Below are 7,709 nucleotides of genomic sequence, written 5' to 3'. Positions count from 1 at the left end.
AACTGAAAGTTGCTATGACCAAAATCAAAGTGTAACTAATGAACTTAAAAGGAGAGACATGAATCAATTTCATTAGCAGGGATATAAAATACAACCATGGATAACATCCATAGTGAATGGCAAATTGAATATTAATGATTGTTTTATTGCGTGTTCTGCCGTGACTTTTAGTTTTTAATAAATAAATTCTCTTTATTTATTTGTGTTTGGTCTGTACATAGATAAAGACTAGGAATTTATGAGATTTGGCTGTTGTACATGTGTCCAAATGTGCACTGAGTGGGATTTTTCTAGTTCAGGGATCTTGCATTTGTTGTTGATGAATTGTTAATCTCATTTTTAAAGTGTTTGATTTGTTCATTGTATTCTTTACTGCTTCCAATGCATTTGAAGGCATATAGCAATTTTTTTAAAGAACAAGAAAATTGTTTTTTCACCGTAATAACTTATCCTGATTTAAATTTATATGATGTATGTCAATAAGATTGGTACTAGTTCCACAATTAGAGTGGCTACACTTTTGAACTGTTGGAATTGAGTGTGAAGTTGGTAGTTTTGCACCGGTAAGTATTTTTGGATGCAGGGTGGATTTTTGTCATCTTTTACATTTGATTATTTTGTATGACTCAAGTGATTTATTCATTCTTAGAATTTTCTAATGGATAATGCTGCATGTTTTTGTTTTACTTGGGTTGTGAGTTGTAATAAAAATAGAGTTTGGAGTGTATGTGAACTGCTTTTGGCCTTTTGCAGTTCTTTAGTATCTATTGCTTTAGCACATTCTATTCCATTCTCTATTAGCATAGGTGGGTCCTTTCTTTCAAGTAGTACCTGTCTTAATTCTGGAAGTTTTTTATTTTACTTTACAGAATGTAATATTTGATGATTCTTTCTACTATAGGCACAAGGCGTGAAATTTTGAGGAAGAGGGCTAGTCAATTACACTGATTCCAGTGCTCAACTGGTACTTAGTTTATCAACCCTGAAAGGACGAAAGGCAATGTCAACCTCAACAGAATTTGAACTCAGAATATAAAACCAGAAGAAATGCTTCTAAGCATTTTGACTGGTGTGCTAATTTTGCCAGTTCATCACCTTTATAATATTTAAAATAACATTATCACAAATCACTCAACACCTAATTTCTGTAGTTCTCAAATGAAGCATTATTGTGCGCTAATGCACAATAATGATTATCAAGTAGTATCTAGGTGCATGATGGATTTTTAAAAATAGAATTTAAGGCTTTAGAAAATGTATATTAATATTTGAGTGTCGTGAAAAGCATGTTATTTATGATAGTTTTATTTTTTTTTACACAGAAGCATTATTAATAAAACAGGTAAATACTAGTTTTTCTAATATATTTTTTCTAACGTTTCACTTTAAAACATCATTTTTTAAAACTTTCTATGTGAAGTAAACAAATCAGTTTCTTTTTATTTAATCTCCAGCACACCACTAAATCAAAAAGATTTGGAATCACTGCCTTATCTTATATAATATAAAGCAATCAGTTAATTCTCAGTCACTATAAAAAAATTGTTAAAACTGAAGCTCTTTAAATGTGTTTCTGAACTTGGCAATGATACATGGGAATGTCTTTGTCAAGGTGACATTTCCTTAACACACTGAATGGTTATAATATTTTAATGTACTCCTATACCAAATGAGTTATTTATTTGATATAAATAAAACTACAGAGATAGAGATCCTGAATTATTAAACTTAGTGTAATACTAACTAAAAATCCATTCACAACATGGAACCAAACCCAATCATTGTATTGTTAAGGAAGAATTTAATAGTCAACTGATTTGAGAATTAGGCCTTAGATTGTACATTCTCCTATAAAGCTCTTTTCAGAATCAGCTAAATTTGTAAAACTTCCAGCATCAATAACTTTATTGATAATAATATCATGGGCAAAATGAATGTAAAGTGCAAATAAAATAGCCATAATTGGATGAACTAAATGTGTAGCAAGTTCTGAAAGTATTTCACACAAGGAGCATTTTATTACATTTGGTTCAGAAAATATATTTACTTTCTGGAAATATACAATTTACTATTGCAATTATATTGACTGGTTTTGCAGTGGACATAAATATTTAATTATTATAATGCAGATGGAGCATAAGTTTCAGGTATGTCTTGGTCTAGATTCTATTTCTAAGTGTAGCAATTTCACCCTACTTATATCACTCATCTCTTCAGGGAAAACATTAATGACATAACTGCTGTGAAATGTGAAATTTGTCATATGTGCATGTCTGTAAAGTTTTAAATATAATATTAGCCATAGGCATATGTATATGCAGTAAGGGGAGAGGAAGAAGCATGCACTAACTTGATAGTCAAATAAGAATTGCTACAGGAATGACAGCAGACTTGAATGATAAAATAAAATATTTGGAAATATTTTTTTCTATGCAGTAATTTATTCAGCAAATTGTTAGACATTTTGATGGATTCATATGAAGGAGTTTATCATAATCATTATTCAGTAGTCTTATTTTTATCATGTGCTTTCTCTGCACTGCCAAGTGCAGATTTGTGTGCCTTGGGTATGTGTTGTGGTTTGTTTTGGTGCTGTTATTTTCACAGTATTGAAAGTGCTTTACATAGGATGTGTGTGATGCCTAGTAGTGCTACTTTCTGTACTTTATATATTCATAAGTCCTGGTGTTTTGGTTATGTATTTGTCTGAATGTTTTTTAATCATACCTAATGCGCCTATTACTATAGTGATTGTTTCTGTTTTTAGGCTATCATCATCATCATCATCATCATCATCATCATCATCATCATCATCATCAATCACCACCACCACCACCACCACCACCTGCATCATCATCATCATCATCATCATCATCATTATTGTTATTATTATTATTAATATCATTTTGGTAATATTTAAGGATTGATGTTACTCCTCCAGAAAGTAAAGAAACAATAACGATTATTTTGAACTTGTGGAAGACACACGAAGTGTCAAAATATTGTTCATTTGATAACAGCCACACTCTTCTTATTGTTTATTATTATTATTATTATTATTATTAATAATAATAATAATAATAATAATAATAATAATAATAATAATAATAATAACGATGATGATAATAATAATAATAATAATAATAATATGGTGAGCTGTCAGAATCTTTACCATACTGTTTAGTGGCATTTTTTCTGGCTTTTTGTTCTGAGTTCAGAAGCTGCCGAGGTTGACTTTGCCTTTCTTCTTTACAGGGTCGATAAAATAAGTACCAGTTGAGCACAGGGGTTGATGTAAATGACTTCCCCAGCCACTCAAAATTCCTGACCTTGTGACAAGATTAGAAAAATACATCATTATTATTACAATTACTATTGTTACTATTACAACTACCACTGTTGTTACTGCCGATAAGCAGGGATAGAAAAATCCTTTTTAAGACAAGCAATAAAAGACGAGAAGTTGTAGCGTTGTTATGGGAATAACTTCTGCTTGATTTCTACATTGTCAGTGTAGGACGTATCTTGCATACAAATGTGATGTAATAGTCACAAGGATATATAAACGATCTGAAACAAACTCTTTCAGCTAACGGCAAGCACAAAATAATGGACATGTTTTTACAGTCAAAATTATTTGATATCATTGCAGCTAATTTGTAAGCTCAGGTAAAGTGGTCACTTTGCTAATACACATTTCAAGATTTTTTTTAAGCAACATCATAATGATAGAGAAAAATAGGAATTTCTTATTAATAAACAGTTATGAATATACATAATTTAATGCCTTCACTGCATTCATTAATAAACAGTCTCTCTAAAGTAAATGCCCAAAATATTGGTTTTGTCCATTACATATTGGCAGCAGATAAGCCTCAAGCATCAGAATCTATCACAACATTTATTTACACTTCGTAACATATAAGCTGAGACAGTTGTTTTAAAGCAGTAGTCACCATTGAATATTGTGAATAAAGTAGACAGGTTGCCCTCATTAAAGGTTTACAAGAGAATGTTTATATATCAAAGCTTACTTGAAAATACTGAACTCAAGTTAGATGATGCAATATAACAATTGCTAGCATTAAAACAGCCTCAGATGACTGCCAGTTGCCATTATTTGCAATCAACAACATATTCTGTTAATTTGGTATTAGACCCTTACGACATGATCCTCATAATTTTCAGGATTTTCTCCATCATGTTGTGATTAGGACGGATTATAAATGCTGTTTTTTTTGGGTTTTTTTTTTTGCTGTGATCGTTTAATCGTTTAACGTCCGCTTTCCATGCTAGCATGGGTTAAACGGCAGAATTGTCTTGGAAAATAATCTTTTTGTTATTCATGTGGGAAAAGAGTCATTATTCAAAGGTATGCTGAACTGATTAATAAAAATAATTATAATGATGATACTAAGTCTCTGAGTGCCATTTTTACAACATTTGCATCTGTTTCAGATTCTACTGCAAAGTCAAGTGTAACAACCACAATAAATAATAATGGTTATTATAAATCGATTCAGGAAATACAAAGTACAGAAAATTCTACTTGCACCTCATTTGTCATTAATATAAACTTGATTAAATCTACATCCCTTATAATTGCTATGGTTTCTTCAACATAAGAAAATAATAAGAGATTCTACCATTAGTAGTTACTCTTCACAATAATAATTATAACAGCATCAAAGTTTCAACAAAAGATAAGCTTTGTGTACTTTTACAGCTGAGACAAAGTTTTGCCTTTCTTCCCAATAATATGGGGATTATATCTAATAGCATTTTACTTACATTCTCAATTTGTATCTAATTACTATGCTTATAAACTCTCTTTAAATTTTTAAGTGCTTTCATAAAAATCGTAAAGCAAGATTACTCTTAGTTAATTTTATTCTGAAAAAAAAAAAAAAGATAAAGATTTTAATAATTCATGAGGTGCACACAAAACACAAGGATTCAGATGATAAAGTTATCTATTCATTCTCAGTACAGTCTAGATGATTCAAAAAGGAATATAGTGATCTGTATTATTTTTCTGCCATTGTCTAGAGCAATGGTTCTCAACCAGGGTCTACACGACCTTTGGGGGGTTCACATAAAATTTTGTCATTAAAATGTTTGTGCAATAAATTGTTTGTACTTCTACAATACACAAGGTGTTAAAAAACATTTTTTATGCAATTTCTTATAATATTTAATAATAAAAATATAATATTATTTTTTAAAACATCAAATGGTCATGAAGGGCCACCCGAATAAAATATGAATCAAAGGGGCCTATAAATAAAAAATAGTTGAGAAGCATTGGTTTAACCCTTTCATTACCAAGCTGGCTAAAACTGGCTCTGGCTCTCTAGTACAAATGCTTTGTTTTCATAAGTTTTGAATTAAAATCTTCCACCAAACCTTAGGCACAATTTATGTTAATGATAGCTAAGTTATTTTAGTAAATTCTTTGTTATATTTAAAATAATTGGAAGAAACACAGAGCATCTCAACAGAAATATGGTAACAAAAGGGTTAAAGCAATGGCAAGGAGCATGAATTGATACTTTATTGATAAGCATTTTCTTCTTTGAAAACCAGTCCTTTATTGAAAGCTGGTATGATAAAGACTAATGTCTCCCCATAGAGTATCCAGGTTTTAATTGTGAAAAAAACTAACAATGATGATTGATTATTTCAAAAACAGTTAACCAATATACCCCTTCAGATGCATAAACTTTGCCTTTAATCTCAATTTTAATAAATAGCGTTGCAAGATATAAATTTTTAGGAGACATAGTTTAAGTTAAAGAGTTCACTTTGAAATCATATGGTCCTGACCACAGTCTAGCTGTGCAACATATGGAATAAATGTCTTCTACTATAGCACTAGGTTGACCAAGACTTTGTGAGTGGATTTGGTAGAGGGAAACTGAAAGAAGGCTATTGTACACACACACACATGCAAACATATGTATGTGCATAAAAAAAAACATTTGAACGAGGTAAAAAGCATTCAAGCTAGGTCGTTGCCAGTGCCACTGGACTGGCTCCTGTGCAGGTGGCACGTAAAAAACACCATTTGAGCATGGCCATTGCCAGTACCGCCTGACTGGCCCTCATGCCAGTGGCACGTAAAAGCACCCACTACACTCTTGGAGTTGTTGGTATTAGGAAAGGCATCCAGCTGTAGAAACTCTGTCAGATCAGATTGGATCTTAGTGCAGCCATCTGGTTCACCAGTCCTCAGTCAAATCATCCAACCTGTGCGAGAATGGAAAGCGAATATTAAACAATGATGATGATGATGTGTATGTGTGTGTGTGTGTGTGTGTGTGTGTGTGTGTGTATGTATGACAAAAAATAATTTTTATCTCTTTCTATGGAAGCAAAAGGGTTTATAGGACTGCAAAAAAGAAGTGCTCAAATGTAAATGAGACAAGATAAAGAAACATTAATCATAGAACAAATATCAAATTCGAGTTAACAGCTGTATATATAACACCATACCTCAAACATTTGATCATATATAAATATCACCATGGTTCTTAAACATATCAAAATATACATATACATAAAAACACAGAAGGTAAAAATATATATGCAAATAAAATACAAATATAGAATGGCCTATCAAAAAGTAAATATAAACGACTAAAAATTCATAAAAATTCTAAAGCGGGTCATGTTACTAAAAAATCAAAATAAACTAAGATAAAATAAAATATCAATCCACTAAAAATATTTTTTAAAAGTTTATTTTACTCCCCTCACACAAGAGTACTTCCAAAAAGTTCAATTCTTAAAACCATGGTAGGTCAGAGTCCAGGAGCAAAAAGAGTTCCACAAAATCAATTCAAACACGCCTATTGCCATTTTGGGACCTCATTACCACGTTTCTATTACATTTAAAGTGTAACACTGCAATGACCCCTTCATCAGAATGAACAAAAAACACACACAGAACGAATCTAAAAAGTTCATACAACACCGCAAGGCTAATTTTAAAGATAAACCTATCACAGGACCAGTCTAAATTTTCTAACATACACAAAAAAGAAAAACCCGAATTATTTCATTGCTAAACATGCAGGTGGCTGTTGTTAATAGAAATTTAAACTCACCGGTTTCAAAACCCCATAAAACTAAATATTATTTACTACATCTATTTTTCCTTCTATATGCTTTCAGAAAAGTAGAAGAAAACTTATGTATATATGCATAGATGTGTGTGTGTGTGTGTGTGTGTGTGTCCTTGTTTAGACATCACTTGATAATTTTAACCAAATACCAACATCGTAAAAGCAGAGTTGTCTATTTGCAATTTCCATGAACCCATGTCTAGATATTGCTTTTTTTCTAATATTTCTTTTACTTGTTTCAATCATTAGACTGTGGCCGTGCTGGGGCACTGTCTTGAATTTTTTAGTCAAATGAATCAATGCCAGTGCTTATTTTTTAAAGCCAGGTACTTACTCTATTGGTCTCTGATATATATATATATATATATATATATATGTATATATATATTTGTTTTGCAAGATTTTTGATGTGAAATCGTGTGTTGAAAGAGATGTTGTTGTACTTGGGGATGGTCATATTGCCAGTTTAGTCAATAAAAACACACGCACTGTATATTTGGTGTTAATTTGCTTCAGCCACAAAATGGCTGATATTTAGCAAGGTGAGACACACATAAGAAGGAAGGAAACAAAAGACCACTG

General features: G+C 31.4%; 1 long non-coding RNA gene across 1 annotated transcript in view; it reads right to left on the bottom strand.

Annotated features, from left to right (window-relative positions):
• Window positions 1-5,533: 5,533 nt before the first annotated feature.
• The window catches only part of LOC128247118 (uncharacterized), a 14,556-nt gene continuing 12,380 nt past the window's right edge, over window positions 5,534-7,709 (bottom strand). The window contains exon 2 of the long non-coding RNA XR_008263541.1: window positions 5,534-6,249. This is a non-coding gene — a long non-coding RNA (uncharacterized LOC128247118). The remainder of the gene's footprint in view (window positions 6,250-7,709) is intronic.

This window comes from Octopus bimaculoides, chromosome 2, assembly GCF_001194135.2.
Source record: "Octopus bimaculoides isolate UCB-OBI-ISO-001 chromosome 2, ASM119413v2, whole genome shotgun sequence".
Taxonomy (NCBI): domain Eukaryota; kingdom Metazoa; phylum Mollusca; class Cephalopoda; order Octopoda; family Octopodidae; genus Octopus; species Octopus bimaculoides.
Note: the sequence above shows the minus strand (reverse complement) of the source record. Positions and strands in the feature narration are given on the sequence as shown.